We start from the raw sequence: 21,483 nt of genomic DNA, 5'->3' as shown, positions 1-21,483 counted from the left end.
TGTAATTGATTCAGTGTTTTTATAAAAACATTAAACTTTGTGGTAGGAATTTTGTCTTAATTGTAAGAGTTCTTGCCTTTGAAATTTCATTTTAGAGGCAACATAGAGTGAATGGCTTTGTTTTTACATTTAGCACATCTTGGTATGAATTTGCAAATGGCTTTTGAGGGATCCAGATATTTTATTTTTCAAATCTATTTTTTCCGAAGTGCCATTAGCAGGTGGAACTCATGACTTCCGGTATTTTTCAGGCAATGAGCTCAGTGAGATTTGGAAATTAGCTAAGCCATTTATAGATTCATAGAATGCTGGCTGGGGAAGGCACCTAAGCCGTGTCCCACTTAACCCTCTCGTGTTCTGCACAATGAAACAGCCATCTCCCAGGGTCATGGACCCCGCATTTGTGGAACCTAGAATGGGAGGCTGTCTCTGGGCTCCTGGCTTGATGCTCTGTGGCACCACTTGCTAGCTCATTTTGGGGCTGGGCTGGAAACTTGGATATCCTTGGGGTCTAGGCACATATGGATTTGGGGGTGGGAGGGGTGGTGGGCAGTTGCAGGCAGGGGACTGTGAACCACGGGCTCCTGCTGGTGGCTACTTAGTTTCAAGCCAATTGCTGACATGTGGAAATGAGTTGCTAGTTCTGATTTCTCCCAGAAAACCTAAAGGCTGGGTATTGAAGAGAATTATACTTTTTTACAATTTTTTTTTGTTTTTTACTTATTTTATTTAATGATATGGCAACACTTAGTGGGCCAGACCAGCCATAACTATAATCCTCCAAGTTGCAACTTGTGCTCTAGAAAAACTGTCCTTTGAGGATTTCTAGGATGGAAAGAAAGGACCATGAACACTGCTTCAAATTACTAAAATCTGAAATGTGGCAGAGGGACTTGCTCTGAGTCCAGAATGAAAACCAGTGGGCAGAGGATTTGGATTCAATGATAATAAGCATTTTCTGCTACTCGGAATTACTGGGGAGCAGCGAGGCATTAGTGTGCCAGGGTCCCACTGAGCAGGGTTCACTGGGCCCTTTGTTGGGATGCTGGCTAGAGGCCTGGGGTCCTGGCACCTCTGTGATAAGCTCTAAGGCTGCCGTGTAACCTGGCTTTGCAGTAATCCTGCGCGCCTCCTCCTGCTTCGGTGTGCCGTGGGAGGATGGCCCAAAGCCTTCAGGGGGAATCCATCTACGGTTGACCCTTGAGCCACATGGGCGTGGGGGGCCCTCCATGTAGTTGAAAATCTAAGTGTAACTTTAGAGTCCTCAGAAACTTAACTACTCCTTACCCATAATGATAACATAAACAGTCAATTAACACATATTTTGTAAGTTACATGTATTATATACTGCGTTCTTACAATGAAGTAAGCTGGAGAAAAAATGTTATTAAGCAAATCATAAGAGAAAATACATTTATGGTACCGTTCTATATTTATTGAGAAAAACTGGCTTACAAGTGGACCCACACACTTCCAAGCCGTGTCAGGGGTCAGTGGTATAGTTTGCTCTCACTGTTTCTTTTTTTAATACAACATGTATATATCACTATACAATGGTCTGCAAAGTAGGGCTGGCTTGCCTCCTGTTTTTGCAGTTTTACTGGAATATGGTCACACCCATAATTTGCATTTTGATCTGTGGTTCTTTCAAGCTGTAATGGCAGAGCGGAGTAGTTAAGGCAGAGAGGCAAACCTAAAATATTTACTAACTGGCCCTTTAAGAAAAGTTTACTGACTCTTGAAAAGGAAAACATGTATAAAGTAACAACCACCTGTAATTCAATGATTAGGCGGAAGAACATTGGCATCTTTTTAAATGTTTATTTATTTATTTTTGAGAGAGGAAGAGAGAAAGCAGGGGAGGGACAGCGAGCGAGGGAGACAGAGAATCCCAAGCAGGCTCCAGGCTCTGAAGTGTTGGCACAGAGCCCGACATGGGGCTTGAATTCACAAACTGTGAGATTATGACCTGAGCCAAAGTCAAGAGTCAGGCACTTAACTGACTGAGCCATCCAGCACCCAGAACATTGGCATCTTAATGCATTTCCTCTAGGCATATGCATGATACTGAAATCACACCATAAATACATTTAACAATGTATCAGATACATTCTCTTGTCATATAATTTTTGATATTTGCATGTGTTATTTTAATTGGCTATATAATAGTCTATACAACTTTCCATGCATATGTATTAGGCATGTATCTATTATGTATTGATTTTATTGTGACAGCTGTATGTTTTACATATAAAATTTTATTAATCTTTCTAAGCTTACGTAGGAAATATTACTAACTCCATTTTACAGATGGGAACACTGAGATGTAAAGTGTTTCTGTGACTTGATCAACTCACACAGTTAGCCTATCTGACACCCCGTCCTGCATTTTCAGCCATTCACCTATTACTGGGCACTGAAGTTAAACTGACCTTTTTTGTTTGTTTTGTGAGGGACACTGTGTCTTAGAAACACTACTTTGATGAATATCAAGTATACAAATCATTGACTGTGTTTCTTATTATTTCCTTAGAAATGATTCCCCAAAGTAGAACAGATAAATCCTAGAGGCACATTGCGGCTTCCTCAAATGGGTCAGAGTTGCTTTGGGCAAAGTTGTAACAACACATACCATCCACAAACACTCTGTGAGGGTGCCCAGTACCGACTGCTATGATTTAGCCATTCTGTTTTTTTTTTTTTAAGTTTATTTATTTTGAGAGAAAGAGAGTGAGCATGGGAGGGGCAGAGAGAGGGAGAGAGAGAGTCCCAAGCAGGCTCTGAATCATCAGCACAGAGCCAGATGTGGGCTTGAACTCACAAACCGGGAGATCATAACCTGAGCTGAAACCAAGAGTCAGATGCTCAACTAATGAGCCACCTGGATGCCCATGATTTAGCCATTCTGTTTTTACTCTTTAATCAAGGGAGGAGGGATACTGGAGGCTGATTCTTTGCAGGTAGTTATGGCCGATGACCCCTGGGAGAGCAACTTCTGGGAAAGATGTTTTCTGGATTAAAATAGGACAGGGTCAGCTCTCATCACAAATCTTTGCCCCTGTGCCTTTCCACTTCTTCCAGCTGTCTTGTGTGACCATGGATGGGAAGTTGCAGGCTAAGAATGGCAGGCAAATGGAAAGGTGATCTGGGGGCCTGGGTCCCTGGGGGCACCGGGTGGGGAAAAATACTCCTCTATAGTGAAGCATCTGTTGCTAGGGTTCTGATATGATTTGTCTAGAGGCAGTTCCATCCAGTGTTGTTTCTCCCACTTGCCCTTGAAGTGACAGAGAGACAGTGAAGCTCTGTTTCTGCAAATTCTTCGTACCTGTGTTTTGCCAACACCCTCTTCCTAGGAAAGGTCTTGGTATTTCTGTTTCCAATTTGTATGAAGTCATTACATATTATAGATATCAACTCCATCATATTTGATGTGGTTGTAATGTGACTTTTAATTTTATTTACGATGATCTATTGGTTAAGGTGGTGATCTTTAGGTGTCTCCATCAAAACGTACAATTTGTCTTCACAATTAGTAATAGAGACAGATTCCTATCCCCCAATAACCTTGCACTTAATTGTTTTATCATCCAGTGGATCTTTCCCTGGATCCATCCAAATTAGTGACTTTCCATGGTATAATTCCTTCCACATTTATTAGTTGTCATTCTTCTGTGAAAAAGAGCTTTCCCTTTTTTCTGTTCTCTTCTTCTTTTGGGAAGAAAGGAATCACTATGTTCTCATAAATTTTTATTTACTCAGTGTGATACAGTCAATTACAGTCATTATTATTATTATTATTATTATTATTATTTTTGATGCTCAAATTAACCCAATTTTGGCCAGTGGGAGCCTTTTATGCTATTTCTAACACCAGAAATTGAAGGCTTATATTTCTTTTTAATTTTCTATGCTTCTTTCCTCTCTTCTCCCTTCTCCTTCTCCCTCCTTTCATCTCTTCCTCCCTCCTTCCTTTGGTTTTTTTCTCTTTCATTGGAGTGGGAGGTGTTTATAACATTGGCTGAAACCAGAGCTGTATTAAGTAAAAGTGGTAACAAGAGGTCTTCTTATCTTCTTCTTGCCCTTAATTAAAATGGATTTAATTTTTTGCTATTAAATGGTATAGGCTGTTTATTTCAGTTAAAAAAAATAAGTTAGAGTTACTCTATTCCTAGGTTAGAAAGTGTTTTAGTCATGTTGTAAACATAGAATTTGGGGGGAATTTATAGTGCATTTTCTCCTTTGACCTAATGAAATGATCAATCCCATTACTATATTTCCTAATAGTGAACTATTTGTATTGTCTTCAAATTCACCCAACCTGAACATTGCTTATTATTTTTTTAATTCTGTGTTGATTCAATATGCTTAGTTTTATATATATATATATATATATATAAATTATGTATACATATATATTGCTTAGTTTTATATATATATATAATATCTTCAAAGTTAATTATAAACTACATATAAATGTACTTATATCTCTATGTATAAATGAAGAAATTAGATTAGTCTACATTTTTATTTTGCTGTATATTTAAAATTTGTAAAAAATAAATTGGGAAACTGTTGTTTTAGTCCTCCCAAAATGAATGTGCTGTTAGGATTATTATTCCCTGGAATTCAGACAGGTTTACTTGTAAAATCTCCTTGGGCTTTATGCCTTTCTCAGGCAATATGATGAATTAACTCATTAATCTCATGGTTATTGGTCTATATAGAATTGCTACTTCCATTTGAGACAAATAAATTATTTTCCTAGAAAGTTATCTATTTGCCTAAATTCAAATTGCTGACTATATTTTTTTGTAAATTTTAAATTGCCTCCTACTATGTGGTCTTACCTTTTTTTTTTAAATTTTATATTGTCCCTCCCTCAATTCCCTCTTTTCCCGTCTCCTCCTTCTTCCCTTTCTTTTAAAAGTAAAATTGGTTAGAAATTTGTTTATTTTATTTTACTTCTTGAACCCAAGAACTAGTGCTGGTATTTATTTATTTTATTTAGCACTTTCTTCTATCTAATGCTGTTACCTATGTGTCTGTTTTTAATAATGCCTTCTTCTGTGAGTCTCTTCTTTTTTTCTCTTTATGCTGTCTTGGATAAAAAGCGAATCTATTTATTTCCATCTTGTCATGCTAGTAATTCTACGCAGTTCATCGTTTTCCTGCTGAGCCCAGGTTTGGCCTAAGGATTTTCTCAACACTGAGCCATACGTTGTCACATGTAGGGTAGAAGGTGCTGCTGTGTCCATCTTTGGAAAATGCAGTTGGCTCCTAGACTTCTCTAATAGGTTCAAATTTACCCAAATCAGGTATAGCACAGGTTTCCCATTCTTAAATTATAAGACTAATTTTATTATTAAACATGAATGTAATGAGTTTCTCATTCATAGATTTGGGTGAAAAATCTATGTTGCATTAAGTTTTTATGGAGTATTTTTTGATTCTTTCACCATATGGGGGATTTTTTTCCTCTTACTTTTATAAACAGTGTTTTGACTGTGATTATCACCTTTGTGAAGTATCTTTTTCCCCAAGACTCTTGACACACTATTTTATGATCCCCTGTCTTTGGGAATCATGGAGAAGTCTGAGGAGAGCCTAAATTTAAATTCTTTGTAGAAAATTTGTGGTGGTTTTTTTTTTTTTTCCTCTCTTGGATACTTTCAGGATTTAAAATAATTGAATTAGAACATCTTATCAAGATATCTAGGTATATAGGGTTTTGTTGCTGTGGTTGTTTTTATTGAACTTTACTAGAAACATGACAAACTTTTCATTTGCAGGAAAGTCATGACCTGTTAGATTTGTGTATATTGGTTCTTTCCTTTGTCGTTCTATTTATCTCAGGAATTTTTTATAGTCTATTTATCTACCAGTATCTCCTCTTTCCTTTTTACTTACTCATAAACTCTGACTTAATTTTAGGATGATCCCAGTTTAAAAGCTTTATTTCCCAGTCTTCCTTGCAGATAGAGGTAGTCATATGACTGAAAGAGCGGACCTACGCCGGCCAACTCCATCTTGTTCTGTGTCCTCCACCTTGAGTGACTATGTCCCCGACATGCCCCCTTTCTGGGAAAATCGCAGAGCCACGCCTCCTCCCCTTGAGTAACCTCCCGCTCACCCGTTCAAACTTCCCGATCAAAACACACCTGGTGACCTGCGTAACAGGACTCCGACCCTTCCCCGGCCAATCGGCAGAGGCCACGACCCTTCCCCAGCCAATCAGCTGAGGCCACAGCCATTACCTCACCAACTGCCCCAGACCCCTATAAAACCTTTGTGCTTTTGAAACTCGCTCTCTCTCCCCGGCATCTCACCGCTGCGTCAGTGCAGGTAGGGGATTGAGCTCGAGCTAGCTCGAATAAAGGCTCTTTGCTTTTGCATGGGACTCGGCTCCCTGGTGGTCTTTGGGGATCACGAATTCTGGACATAACAATGAAATACTTGAGTCTAGTGAGATGTACATGTAAGTCATTGGGTGGGACTTCTGTGGAAGCTCTTTAAGGAGGGGGGCTCACTCATCTGGCATGCTGCATTTGCCCTCACTCTTCCGTGTTAATCTGGAATGTGCTCCTGGTGGCTGGAGTGCCAGCAGCCATCCTGTGAGCTGGTGAAGAAAGCCACTCACTAAAGCTGGTGGAAGAAGGCCTAAAATAAAGTCCGGGACCCTGGCAGGGTAGCTGCCAGAAATGTCATCTTTGGACTTCTTCTCACAGGAGAAAAAGCAAACTTGTCTCTTGGCTAAGCCACCATGAATGACTTGTTTTGTTTTGATCGGTATCTTTGAACAAAATCCCTCTCTGATAAACAAATACCTCTTTCCTAAAGGTAAACTGTCTACAACTATCATCTTTTCACACACTCCTTTGCCCCCCCCCTTATTTTTGTATTCTTAAAGAACTTTTTATTTCTTTTCTACATCTCTAATTTGAATTTCCACTCCAAAGCAGACTTTATTTCTCTTACTGCTTTTTAATTTTTCTTGATTTAATCCCCAATTTGAGCCATATCTTTTTTTAAATTTTAATTTACATTTCATCCATTTTCTCTTTTGATCTCTGAATATAAGTTTCTCTTGAAATTTTTTCTTAAGTTCTCTTTCACCTCACCTCCCATGTGCATCCACAAAGCCTTTTGCACACTTGCTACATGTATTCAGAATGCAAAATAGATTCAGTGTAGGCTTTTCTCCTATTTGCTGTACCTCCTCTCAAAGTACACTTTTCTCTGAATTCCCTGTTGTCTGCCTGTTATCAGTTATCTTTTCGGTTTATTCACCTTTGGACAGTAAAACCATCTGGGCTGATGTTTTCTAGGGGCACTTGGTCCTGTCTGTTCTCCTGGGTTCTGTGTGTGTCCTGCCCGAATCAGAGGAGTGCCAATATTACCCAGAGGCAAGGTAAAGTACCTACCTGGCTCCAGCCAGGTTTTAGTGCCTCCTTGGCATTTATCTACTGGGGTTTATCTAGCTTCCCAAGGTTAGTGTGTGTGGCTGTGTGATCACCGAATGGAAATTGGTTCCTAGATTACAATAAAAAGGGGCGAACTTGTAGGACTCTTCCTCTCCATTCCCAAGGGAGGCTGATTCCAATCCTAGGGCAGATGACACCCCTGAGTGGTGCCCCTTCCTCAGCGGGGCTGAAATAGAGGGAGGTGCTCCCATCTCCGTGCAGACAGATCACCTGAGGAAGCAGGTTCCCCACAGTGCTGGAGGAGCCAGACACGTTTTCTGGGGGCGTGTGGCTCCTGCTTCACTTCTGAAATAGGATGGTTTGCCATGTCTCCTGTTTTCTTCAGAGTCACCCTCTGAACAGACCACAGTTTTGCAATCCAGCCCATCCACATTGCAGCTGAGAGGGATTTCTTCCAGAGAGCTGGAAATACTGATCGGCCACATGATCAATTTCCAGCACCGTGCTTTCGGGAGCATTACCGTTGATGGAAGCCCACTCACACTTGTTTTAGTGGTGGCCAAATCAAGCCCAGATTTTCCAGACCTGAGTCTGATCCTGCTGAGATTTAAAGGCATTTCATCTGAGGCATCCTTTTATTACTTCAAGTTTGATATGTATAAGGCCAAATTTATGACTTCTCCTGGCAATGACATTGTAATTCTCCTGGCCCTTAAAACTTGTAGTTACGTAGTTAGACCCATGTCCAAGTTAACATATAGGAGGTAAGCAGCCAGACACAAGAAGCATTGCCTTCTAGATACCTTTGAGGTTGTTCAGAATTCCACCTGCATCTGGTCCATTCTCATTGTTGCCGCTCTTGTGCGGGATTTCATCACTTCATATCTGAATCAGCAAAGGAGCATTCCCGCTCACCTCCTTTATCCTGTCTCTTCTCCCCGTGCTCGCCTCAAGCACATCAATTCCAATTCCGGGTTCATCTTCTTTAGACAGAACCTCAGTTATGCTCTACTACTTTGCCTGGGAACTGCTGTGTCCTTCCTTTGATCTGTGGTATCAGGTTCAGAGCCTCCCCCCACCCCCATTGCTGGATTCCACGTTCATCTGCCTGTAGTGATTCCCACTGCTGTCGAGGACGGATACTCATCTCATTAACAGATCTCACACCCGTTCAGTGCTCATCCTCAGCTCTTAAATCTTATTTATGATGTTTGGTTCCCCCCTGCCCCCCTCCTGGAATATTTTCTCCATTCTTTATCACCAGTTTGGATTCTACCCCTTCCCAAAGACCAGCTCAAATCCAGTGATCAGATTGTTCTGTAACCAATGCGTTTTAAAAAATGATTGTGACCATTATAAATTAAGTAGGGTTTATGTACATTTGGAAATAATTTCACCTGATTTGTGTGTTGCTCCTTTTACATCACTCTCATCTAAGTGTCTCATTGCACAAATGAATGAGCAAAAAGAACGGGCAATAAACAGACAGTCTTTTTTCCTGCCTCTAAAAGTCAGGATAAAAACCACCCGACTTTGAGAGGTAATGCAAGAACATGCCATCCTTCTCTGTAGGTTGATATTGTGCTGCTCAGGTGGGCATGACCCATTGTATGGGCACTATTGGAATGCTTGGTGAAATTCTCATTTTGTGCTCTATACTGTCTTGGCACAGATAGTCAGTGGCTTAATCTCTGCTGAGGGTTGAATGTCTCTTTATCGAAAACATGAGTTTTTGTTTTTTCTTTTTGGTTCCTGAAGCACAGATTGCTCTAGCACTGCCAGTAAATTAATCATGAAGCACCACGTGGTTTTTCTTCCGGGAGGCAGGAGTTTAGGGTCTTTTTGGTGATGTTCATTTATCATGTCCTATTGCCCACATTTCTGGTTCCTGGATTGCTGTTACAAAAGGCCTGACTTTTCTGTCTGCATATGTACTTGTCTGCGTGATCTATTTATCACCCCCATGGAAGCTTCATTTTCCTAATCTATGTCTATGGCATCTGTTTTTAAATTGGTATGGTCTATACATTAGTAAAGACTGCCCTCCCTTTTAGACCAAGTGACCCTTTGTTAGGACCACATATTCTGGAGTGCTTTCCATAAAACTGCTTCTAGGATGAAAATAGAACTGATCCATGGAAAAAAGTTTGGGATTTTCAAGGTCAGATGAGGTGGCTTCAACAAAGAGAAACAGGTTTCTTTGTTGCAGGACTTCTCAGGGTTTTTGGTACACTGGTGTGCAGCACAAAGCTGTAGCAGGACAGGTTGTTGGACTCGGCACCGAGCAGCTCTGATGTGAACTGTGCCTCTGGAAGGGGTCCGGTGACACCACCCCAGAGGGCACTCCAGCGGCATTCCAGGAGTATCTGCCATGAGGCTCTTTTTTTTTTTTTTAGAACATATTTTAGAAATCGTCTTTTATGGGACACACCATGTCAAACAGCCTCGGCTGTCATAAACCCTGCAATCGAGGTAAAATTGGAGCTTTGCTAGAGTTTTGCCACCAGTTTGGCTTAAAAGTGCTCAGAAGGCCCCTTCTATAGCGTGATGTGTGACCAAGATGCCAGAGCTGGTCTTGGTGCCATGGGGAGACCATGCTGTGGGAGTCTGTTTCCTACAGACTCCTGTTTTCCTATTTTATTACTGTCACATTTTCTCTTTTGTAACACTTGGCATTTCAGCTTTGCTTTAACATGGTATTTTTCACCTCACTTATGCCATTTTAATTTGTTCTCTTTTTGCCTCCTTGTCTATCTTATTGAAATAACTTCCTTTTTTTGTAATTTTCCTGCTTTTGATTTTTAAAATTTTCCTTGATTTAGAAGTTTAACGTTTTTTTTTGTTTGTTTGTTTTGTTTTTTTATTTTTGAGACAGAGAGAGACAAAGCATGAACGGGGGAGGGTCAGAGAGAGGGAGACACAGAATCTGAAACAGGCTCCAGGCTCTGAGCTGTCAGCACAGAGCCCGACGCGGGGCTCGAACTCACGGACCGCAAGATCATGATCTGAGCCGAAGTCGGCCGCTTAACCAACTGAGCCACCCAGGCGCCCCTTGATTTAGAAGTTTAACACCCTTTCTCTTATTCTTCTCAGCTTTCTAGTCTTTTCTTTTTTATTATTATTATTTTTTAATGTTTATTTATATTTGACAGAGAGAGAGAGACAGAGCATGAGCGGGGGAGGGGCAGAGGGAGAGGGAGACACAGAATTGGAAGCAGGCTCCAGGCCCTGAGCTGTCAGCACAGAGTTTGACACGGCGCTCGAAGCCACAGACCTCAAGATCATGACCTGGGCTGAAGTCGGACGCTCAGCTGACTGAGCCACCCAGGCGCCTCTAGTCTTTTATTTTCTTAATTCAACTTCAGTTGAATTTTATCTTAATTGCTTTATCTCATTATTGATTTTGAGGATTTTGTTGGTGAGGGGAAAATTTTCTCCTACCCCTTGTGGTTCTCTTAACTAATCTAATAATTAAATTAACTGAGGACAGATTAACAGGAGAAAAACAAATTTAATTATGTACGTATGAGGGCCCCAGAAGAATATGAGACCCCAAGAAGTGAACCAAGCAGGCAGCTTTTATACCTATAAACATAAAAACAATACATTTCTGAAGAACTGTCCAGACAAAGAAACTTAGGCTCCGGTACTAATTAGTGAACAAAGTAAGCCAAGTTTGTTTACACAACCATCTTGTCCCTGAATTCCCTATCTCTGGCGTCTCTCCACCTCCTGGTATAGGGAGGCTACCCTTCCCATGAGAAAGTGTATTTTCTGCTTTTAGGGGGACAGAAGGGTCAGCATCCTTCTCACATCAGCTCTTTCTCAAGTAATGTTAATTCAGAATAATCAATCAATTAATCAAAAGTGGCATATTCTGGGATGGCCTGCCCTGGATGCTATCAGTTTCATCTTTGGAAAGAGAAGTACAGTGCCCTGCTGCAGGGGGCAACCTTGGGGTCAGAGCATGGGATTTTGCCTGCTCTTTCCACCAGCTCCTCTCTTGAGTATCTTTAGGCAAGCTGTTTGACTCCTGGATATGCCTCAGTTTTCTGATCTATAAAATGGAGTTAGTGATGAGTTCCTTTAAATGCTGAATGACAAAATGCGCCTAAAGTCCTTAGCCCAGTGCCTAGACGACAAGTGTCGAATGAAAGTTCCTCACAGCTATGTTGATATTAGTGCATTTTAAGCGGTTTTATCTCTCTTTGTTGTTAAATTTATACTTACTTGATATCTTCGATGATTTTCTTTATTTTTTTTTCTTTCTATTCGCCTCTAATCTTTGACATTTAGGATTTTGAAATTCATTTTTTAATTTTATTTAATCTATATTTCTCTTCATTAGTTTCTTTCAATGTCTCTCAAATGTTGTCATTTTTATTATGGGGTCTCTTTATCTAGCTACATGGAGAAGGATGAGGCAGAGCTGAAATTAAGAGGGTCATAGGACCAATGAGGAGAGCACAGGTTACAAGGGCTTTTTCTTTCACATCAAGCGACTGCTGCCCCTCTGAAAGCTCCTGTGTGTTTTCACGTCAGTTCTCCAGAAAAATCCTACTGTGCTCTACTAATGAATTCCTCCTGAGCAGAGGTCAGTCTTCCATTCACTGTGAGCGGGTCTAAGTGCTGGGGTAATGCTGCTGTTCCCTTGCAGCCCTCATCCACGCCAAGAACTCTCCAGTCTGTCACTTCCGGCTTTCGTCACCCTTAGCTTATCTTTTTTTGTTATTTTTTGGGAAGGTCGTTTCCAAAGGATGTCATGATCAGTCTAGTCTTAGATGATTATAATGGCGATTCAATATATGTTGTTCGGTTTTCTCCCACAGATCAGGAGAGCACGACGTAGAGCAGTCTGTCTTGCCCTTGTTTTCTTAGGTAAGGAGAAAGCTGGCTGGTGACATGTCTGTCTGCAGCACTGGATGGTGACATTTTCCACCTCCATTCCTTGCACCCCCAGGCTGAGCTGCTCTTTGCCTGAATCCACTGAGTGGAGTCCCGAGGAAACTCTCGATTCCACTCACTAGGGAGCCCCGCCCACCTGGTTCTGGAATCCATCAGAAGTTGCCTGTCCAGGAATTGTCCAAAGGCAAGGAACTTTGGCCCCCTGATCCATCAAACTGAGCGACATGAGGCAATCCGCTGTGCCTTTGGGGCCAGTGGTTTCCTTGGAGTGTGCCTTTCTTGGAATGTAGCCGAGAGCGTAGACATTTCTCTTGGGTTTTAATATCACACGTATGTGAGAAATTTAGATTTTAGAAAACTGATTTCCACAGTTTGTAAGGAACTGAGGAAATAAAAATCTTCTGTAACGGTAGGGAGAACTCACCACCTGAATTATGTCAGCCCCAGAGGGGCCACTGCCAGACTCTAAATGATACCACAGGATTTTTGCCTCTGGTCCTAATTTAGCCTCTGGCCTTTTGGATGCAATTGACTGCAGTGTTTTATTCCTCCTGAGAAAATGCTCACAATATGTGTGGACTGGGGTCTATCGGTCTGTCTGTATTTATCTGTCGCCCTGTGTTGCACATATTCTATGATGGAGAAAATTCTCTGAGAATCTGAACACTTGACTAGTATTGGGGTCTGTCTGATTGAGGAGTGGGATGCCTGCTTTTGTTCCTTACCATGTGGCCTGGATTTCCCATATCAGAAATACTTAAGGGACACTAATTTAAAAAGGCAGATTCCGAGCTCCTGGGAGGAGCCCTGGAATCTGTCCCCTGCTGAGGATGTTGCCTAAAATCAGCATTTTAAAACAAGTTCCTGGGTGATTCTTATACACACTACAGAGTTCCTCCGGGAGTGCAGTTTTCTCTCCCAAATAGAAACTTCTTAGAAACGGATTCACGCGCAGAATCTACTACAGGGAAAGGCGGCACCAGAGAGGAGCCTGGAGGAAGTTAGCTCCTCCTTGTGCCAGGATGATTTGCTGTTATTTTGAGGAGACCAACCTGCTTTGCTCCTGTTCACAAACAGAGCCAGTGTGCCCTCGTATTCTCAGCTCGGGAGTGACACCAACCACGCTAGCTCTGCACCTCCTACATCCCCCCGCCAACCCCCGGCCTGGCTTCTCTGCCCACCAGCTATGTCTTCTACTGTTTTGTTTTATACATGGAATTTGACAGCACAGTTTTTGGATGATCTGCCATGCTCAAATATTGGTTCTTTTAGGACCAAATTTCAGCATCCACTTAGCTTCATGTTCCTCATGCTCAGAAATGAGGGGTCCTGACTTGTCTGGGCCCCAGCCCTGTCTGTCATGGAGGATCCTGGCTGTGGGGCTGTTTTCCCTCCTACTGTGGGGGGTCCCCTAGCATGATGGTGCTCCTGGCCAGGAGGACTTGTAGGTGGATCAGGGGACCCATCATAAGAGGGCACTGGCCTGAAGTACCCCACCGAATATGGCACTGTCATCAGCTGGGATGACGGACATCTGGTGCCACATTCATTAGAAAGCTGCATGAGAAGCCCCTGAAACCCTAAGGTCAAGAGAAGTTGACCCAGATCATATTCAAGACATCTAGCACCCTAGCCAGCCATGCTGCCCTTCACACTTCTGGCCATACCACAGCTGTGCGAGGGACTCAAGCAACGAGCTCACTCACACTGCGCCCATCTACCCATGAGTGTCATCGTGTGTCTGGACCTGGCTGGCTGGGACTTGACAGATTGCCTTAGGAGATCCTCACGGAGCTTCACCACCAGGCCAGGCAGGAAATTGTGCGAGGCCTCAAGGAAAAGCCCTGCAGTTTTGCCCCAGACTTTGGAGCAGGAGATGGCCAGCAGCCTCCAGCTCCTCCCTGGAGAAGAGCTGTGAGCCTCGGAAGGTTAAGTCCTTAGCACTGGCAGCAAGTGGTTCCACCGCCCTGGGTTCTTCCTGGGCATGGGATCCTAAAGCATTCATGAAACTACCTGCAGTTCCACTGTGGGTATGACATTGACCGTCCACAACACGTGACATGTATACCAATGCAGTCTGTCTGGTGCGACCACCCATACCCAGACTTTGCCAATAGGATGGAAAGGGATCTCCCCACTGACCCCCAGCGTGAAAGGCCAGATCATCGTGCTTCTGAGTGCAGACATCTGCGTATATCAGTGGTTCCTTCCTGGCCTCACTGCCCACCTTCCAGCAGATGTGGTCAGTGAGTGGGAGAACCACGAGTCCAGCCTGTCCATCGTCCCCCTCAAATGCTTCCAGGCAGATGGCTCATTACCTCCTTTCTTGACGAGACGACACTTGCACAGAAGATGAGATGATTTTGGCATGGATGCATTTATTCATTTTTTGTACCTTGACCCAGGATTTAAAAACTGGAATGCGGAAGGTGGTAGGGGTCAGTTGGAATTTCTGTTCCCCAAAGTTGTGCAATGTGACCGAGTGTTTTGATTGTATGCTTTTTTTTTCAAGTCGTTCCAAATATGAGATGCATTGTTCCAGGAAACTCCTTGCCTTCCAAACACCTCCCCACATCTCCCTAAGGAGAATGGCCCAGACCTTGCCCAGTCTGCTCATTAAAGCATTGCTTTTATGTAATTTATGTAGTCCATTTTTTTCACCTTCTGCCTGAATACTTGTTAGTTTCTTTCTTTTCTCAACTGAATATCTAATTATTAAAAAAAAATTTGTTATGTGTTCTTCAGCTAATATCTTTTTTTTTAAAGTTTTTATTTAGGAACACCTGGTTAGCTCAGTCAGTTGAGCATCCAACTTCAACTCAGGTCCTGATCTCAAGGTTCGTGAGCTTGAGCTCCACATCGGGGTTTCTGCTGTCAGTGCAGAGCCTGCTTCATACCCCTTGTTCCACTCTCTCTGCACCTGCCCCGCTCATGCTCTCTCTCTCAAAAATAGATAAGCATTTAAAAAAATAAATAGTTTTTATTTAAATTCCAGTTCATTAACATACAGTGTTACATTAGTGTCAGGTGTATAATACAGTGATTCAACACTTCCATACATCACCTGGTGCTCATCACAAGTGCACTCCTTCATCTTCATCCCCTATTTAACCCATCCCCCCACCACCTCCCTCTGGTCACCATCAGTTTGTTCTCTATAGTTAAGAATCTGTTTCTTGGTTTGCTCCTCTCTTTTTTCCCCCATGGTCATTTGTTTCTTAAATTCCACCTAAGGGTGCAATAGCATGGTATTTGTCTTTCTCTGACTTGCATTATATTCACTCTCTAGCTCCATCCATGTCATTGCAAATGGCAAGATTTAATTCTTTTTTTACAATTGAGTAATGTTCCATTGTATATATACCACATCTTTTTTTAAATTTTTTTTGAATTTTTTTTTCAACGTTTTTTATTTATTTTTGGGACAGAGAGAGACAGAGCATGAACGGGGGAGGGGCAGAGAGAGGGAGACACAGAATCAGAAACAGGCTCCAGGCTCCGAGCCATCAGCCCAGAGCCTGGCGTGGGGCTCGAACTCACGGACCGCGAGATCGTGACCTGGCTGAAGTCGGACGCTTAACCGACTGCGCCACCCAGGCGCCCCTATACCACATCTTCTTTATCCATTCATTAGTTGATGGACATTTGGGCTGTTTCTGTAATTTGGCTATTGTTGGTAGTGCTGCTGTAAACATCAGGGTTCGTGTATCTCTTTGAGTCAGTATTTTTGTATTTTTTGGGCAAATATCTAGTAGTCCAATTGCTGGATTATAGGGTAGTTCTAGTTTTAACTTTTTTTTTTTTCTTTTTTTAAAATTTTTTTTTTTCAACGTTTATTTATTTTTGGGACAGAGAGAGACAGAGCATGAACGGGGGAGGGGCAGAGAGAGAGGGAGACACAGAATCAGAAACAGGCTCCAGGCTCTGAGCCATCAGCCCAGAGCCTGACGCGGGGCTCGAACTCACGGACCGCGAGATCGTGACCTGGCTGAAGTCGGACGCTTAACCGACTGCGCCACCCAGGCGCCCCTCTAGTTTTAACTTTTTAAGGAATCTCCATACTGTTATCCAGAGCGGCTGCACCAGTTTCCATGCCCACCAACAGTGCCAGAGGGTTTCCCTTTCTCCACATTCTTGCCAATACCTGTTGTTTCTTGAGTTGTTGATTTAAGCCATTCTGACAGGTATGAGGTGATATCTCATAACAGTTTTGACTTGTATTTCCTTGATGAGCAGTGACGTTGAGCATATTTTCATGTGTCTGTTGGCCTTCTGTATGTCTTCTTGGGAAAAATGTCTGTTCACGTCCTCTGCCCATTTTTTAATTGGATTGTTATTTTTTGGGGGGTGTTGAGTTTTATAAGTTTTTTATATGTTTTGGAAAATAATCCTTGATCAGATATGTCATTTGCAAATATCTTCTCCCATTCCATAGGCTGTCTTTTGGTTTTGTTGATTGTTTCTTTTGCTCTGCAGAAGCTTTTTATTTTGCTGAAGTCCCAATAGTTTATTCCTGCTTTTGTTTCCCCTTGCCTCAGGAGACATATCTAGAAAGAAGTTGGTATGCCAGTGTTAAAGAGGTTACTGTTTGTGTTCTCCTCTAGGATTTTAATGGTTTCTTGTCTCACATTTAGGTCTTTGATCCATTTTGAACTTATTTTTGCGTATGGTGGGAGAAAGTGATCCAGTTTTATTCTTTTGCATGTTGCTGTCTGGTTTTCCCAACACTGTTTGTTGAAGAGACTGTCTCTTTTCCAAAATGGACTATTTTGTTCAATTTTGAATAGTCAGTCATCATGACCCCCTTTTTTGCCACCAAAATTCCAATGTATGAAGACTTTCGGTCTCTCTGGGCGTTGGCTGAGATGCTGCGACTGTTCAATAAACGTACATACTTTAAGAGAGAGAGAAAGAAAAGACTTGACCAGAGTCCTGTGGTTGACTGTAGTGTGGGGCAGGCTGCTCCAGGATCTACCTCATAGTCACATCTGGAACAGAATGAGTTGCCTCTGTTATCACCTCCAATTTAAAAAAGGATTGGAGGAGTCTTATGAAATTAATGGCTCCTATTTTACCTAGCTCGCCACCATTTATTCTATCCATCCACTTAAATGTGTACTTTCTCCCTTATGATTCCTCAGCCTGGGCACACTGGCCATGCATGCCCTGGGTAAGGGAGAGATTTGGCTTCTGTGCATGAAGGCCTGGCACTTGGAGTGCCCCTTCCCTCCCCTCCCAGGACTATAGAAGACTTGCTCAAAACCCTTACTCGTCATTCCCAAAAGGACCCCATCCCTCATGCTTAGATCAGTGGGCACAAATCTCCAGGTTGAGCCTGGATTTCACGTTGTGATGTAGTGCTTAGCCAAGCTCTGGTCTGACCTGCCCCACTGCCTGCCTGGACCCAATCTGCCTTCTTGGGTATGGAGGCAACTGAATGGTCTGTGGGACGATGCCTCCACAGTGTGCATCCAGAGGTGGGGCTATAATTCATTTTTGTTGCTTCCCTGGGCCTTGGTCTTTCCTTCTTGTAAACCATCAACCCCACCCTGATGTGGACCCAAACCCTCTGCCCTATCCCAGTGTTGTCTCCAACATTGATTTTGGTACTCCTAGAAAGCTCTCTGGTACATTGGCCTGGTCTGCTACCCTGAAGAGGGGCCTTCTGATGGGATGGAGATGAGAGGCACTGTATTGGGAGGGAGGCTCTGAGACAGACAGACTGTCTGCAAACACTGAGATACCACCTCGTGTGGATTCTCCAAGCTCTCCACCTGTTCCCAACGCTGATTACAGGGAGGAAAAGTGAGAAAACTTTTCTAGGATCGGCTGCCATTTCTGCTGACCCAGGTTCTGGCCTTCATGGAGCTGGCAGCCTGGCACACCTCTCTGTCCACAGCCACCCTGCCCTCAGCAGCTCCATTGCCTGCAGCACTGGGACGTTAAGCAGCAGCGGGAGTGCACAGGGTGTCTTTTGTACTCACTGGGGACCCTCTCCTTACTGCTGGCAATGGCCTTGTGAGGAGTGGGCTGGCTGCTCCCCTTGAACGGCCCCCCGGCTGCTGCAGCTGCCTTTCCCTCATGTGGGCGAGGATGCTGCGTTAGCGCCGGGGACATCACTACCCCTTTTATCTGTCCCCTCTTTGTTGATTTTGGGCCTTCCAGCCCTCAGCAGCTGCCTCGCCCCGCCCTGGTTTCCACAGACTTGGCTCAGGGTGTTCAGGGGTGACCTCGTGACAGGGGAATGGAGCATCTAGTGGGGTGGACTGATGTGGAGGTCAAGAGCAAGGGCTCTGCACACATTTTTAGCTGTGGGTCTCGGGCAAGTTTAAAAGTTTGGTTTCTTCATCCGTGAAATTGGAATGACTGTGTACTCATTTTCTAGGGGTGTTCCTGGTGTAAATGAGACATACATGTAATATGACTAACATTGTGACTGGCCCATAGTGCCCTTAATAAGTGTTAGTCATCTTCCACTGTTACTAACAAGTGGTCATCCTGTCCTCCTCTTAACCTATACATGGGTGTCCCAAAGCTGCTCGTAACACGGGGTAGGAGAGAAAGCGGGTGATTCAGAGACCTGCTGCTGTCTGAGGAGCTCTGAAGCTTAGTCGGGGATTTCACCTAATAAGAGATAAATCTTAATAAATTAAGATGTATCCGCTCCACCTGGAGGTTTGTCTTCTGGTTCCCAGTTTGTAAATAACTATTAATGAGCTTACCACACACATATCCTCACTTCCCAACCCACATACCCCAAAACATTGACCAGGTTGGTGACAGGGCATGTGAGTCAGAATTTGAAAAGGGGACCACTGTTTTGTAGCAAATTTAAGTCTTTCTAAAAACACCCTATCCCTGGGGCACCTGGGTGGCCCAGTCAGTTAAGTGTCTGACTCTTGATATTGGCTCAGGTCATGATCTCACGGTTCATGAGATCAAGCCCCACGCCAGGCTGTGTACTGACAGCATGGAACCTGTTGAGATTCTCTCTCTCTCCCTCTTTCTCTGTACCTCCCCCACTCATGTGCTCTTTCTCTCCCTCAAAATAAATAAAAATTTTTTAAAAAAAGCAAGAAAAAAAATAAGAACACCCTATCACTCACAAAAATAAAACACAAAGCATACACAAGTTTGGGAGATGTGGTGTTTGCCTAATAGCAGTGGCTCTCCCGGGTCCAGCCCAGACTCGTTGACAATTTAACTTTTTATCTTTTGTCCCTTTATGACTCGAGGAAGATGCTTTTGAATTTAAGAAGTTTTATCAGCTTTCTATTTGAAAGACAAGTCGTTTATTTAAATATTGTAGGCCTCACACTTCTTTCTGATTGGGCATTAGTAACTTTGCTTTACTTCGCTTGATTAATCTAGAAAGTAGATAGGGGCATGTGAGGACCTTCTACCCATAGAAGTGGGACTCTGAGGGTTGGTTCATTTCTCCTCATCAACTCAGCAGGCACGGCCACATACCCACAGTGAGGTCTATCTTATTTTTTAAAAAATTGTTTTTAAGTTTATTTATTTATTTTGAGAGACAGAGAGAGTGAGCAGAGGAGGGACAGAGAGAGAGAGAGGTAGAGACAGAATCCCAAGCAGGCTCCTCACTGTCATCACAGAGTCTGAAGGGGGGTTTGAACTCATGAACCATGAGATCATGGCCTGAGCCAAAACCAAGAGTCAGACTCTTAACCGACTAAGCCGCACAAGTGCCCCATCCTAATATTTAAGATGAAGTCCCCTACTCTTTCATTCATCAACCCCTTGGTTTGCTAACTGTGATCCCCAAATGGTTCTCCCTTTAGCTCTTATTTTCAAGCCAGCTCCCTGACCAGAGCTCAGTTGTAGAAGCAGGAAGACCTTAGGTACATTTTTCATCACTAAGTGAAAAAAATCTATCAGGATAATATAATAATGTTTAAACCTTTTGCTATTTTTAAATAATATTTCTCTCTGTATATGGAGATCCATAATCATTATAGAAAATCTAAGTGTTTCTTCTATCACCATATGAATGTACATGCATAACACATACACATTTTAACCTTTTGCAAGTCATTTTTCCCCATTATTTATTGTGATAATATCTTCAAATAATGAAAGATTATTCTGACACTGTTTTTTTTGGTCCTTAGATATAGATATAATCCAGTTTAACTCATGTCCTGTTGCTGGGCATTTAGGTTCTTGCCAATTTTCACTGGTTTATTCAAAAGATAACCTTCCTTTTAAATAAATCTGTACACATTTGTTTAAAATTTTTTTAATGTTTTATTTTATTTTTGAGACAGAGGCAGAGTATGAATGGGGGAGGGGCAGAGAGAGAGGGAGACACAGAATCCAAAGCAGGTTCCAGGCTCTGAGCCATCAGCACAGAGCCCGATGCGGGGCTCGAACTCATGGACCGTGAGATCATGACCTGAGCTGAAGTCAGATGTTCAACCGACTGAGCCACCCAGGCGCCCCTATGCACATCTTTTTTAAAAATGTGACCTTTTGAGTCTGGCTTCTTTCACTTAGCATAATGTTTTTGAGGTGCATCCATGTTGTGGCATATGTCAGTACTTCATTTCTCTTTATGGCTGAATAATGCTCCACTGTATGTATATGTTCAAATTTGCTCAGCCATTCATCAGCTGGTGGACATTTGTGCTGTTTCTACCACCTTTTGGCGGTTGTGAATAATACTGCTATGCACACATATTTGTTTTCTTCTCACTTCTTTTGGGTATAAATCTGGGAGTGGAATTTCTGGGTTCTTTGGTAATTCTGTGTTTAACTTTTTGAAGGACCGTGGTATTTTAAAGATAGACTTAATTTTACAGCAGTTTCAGGTTAACAGAAAAATTGCAAAGGTATTTATTACAGGGAATTTCAGTATACCTCACACCCAGTTTTCCCTACTATTAATATCTAATATTAATATGGTACGTTTGTTACAATTAATAAACCAGTATTTGTATATTATTAACTTGAAAGCCAGACTTTCGGATATCCTTAATTTTTACCTAACATCTCTCTTCTGTTCCAGGATTCCATCCAGAATAGCAAATTACATTTAGTCATCATGGCTCCTCCTGGCTGTGACAATTTCTCAGACTTTCCTTGTTGTTGATGACATTGACAGTTTTGAGGAGTGCTGGTCAGGTATTTGTGGCAT

General features: G+C 42.6%; 1 protein-coding gene across 1 annotated transcript in view; it reads left to right on the top strand.

The window, feature by feature from the left end:
- The first annotated feature begins 6,301 nt into the window (after positions 1–6,301).
- Positions 6,302–21,483, top strand: part of HECW1 (HECT, C2 and WW domain containing E3 ubiquitin protein ligase 1) — a 409,193-nt gene continuing 394,011 nt past the window's right edge. Inside the window, exons 1-2 of the mRNA XM_047850881.1 lie at positions 6,302–6,342; positions 7,326–7,408. The gene's annotated coding sequence lies outside the window, so the exon portion shown is untranslated. The remainder of the gene's footprint in view (positions 6,343–7,325; positions 7,409–21,483) is intronic.

This window comes from Prionailurus viverrinus, chromosome A2, assembly GCF_022837055.1.
Source record: "Prionailurus viverrinus isolate Anna chromosome A2, UM_Priviv_1.0, whole genome shotgun sequence".
Taxonomy (NCBI): Eukaryota; Metazoa; Chordata; class Mammalia; order Carnivora; family Felidae; genus Prionailurus; species Prionailurus viverrinus.
This window is presented reverse-complemented; position numbering and strand designations above follow the sequence as displayed.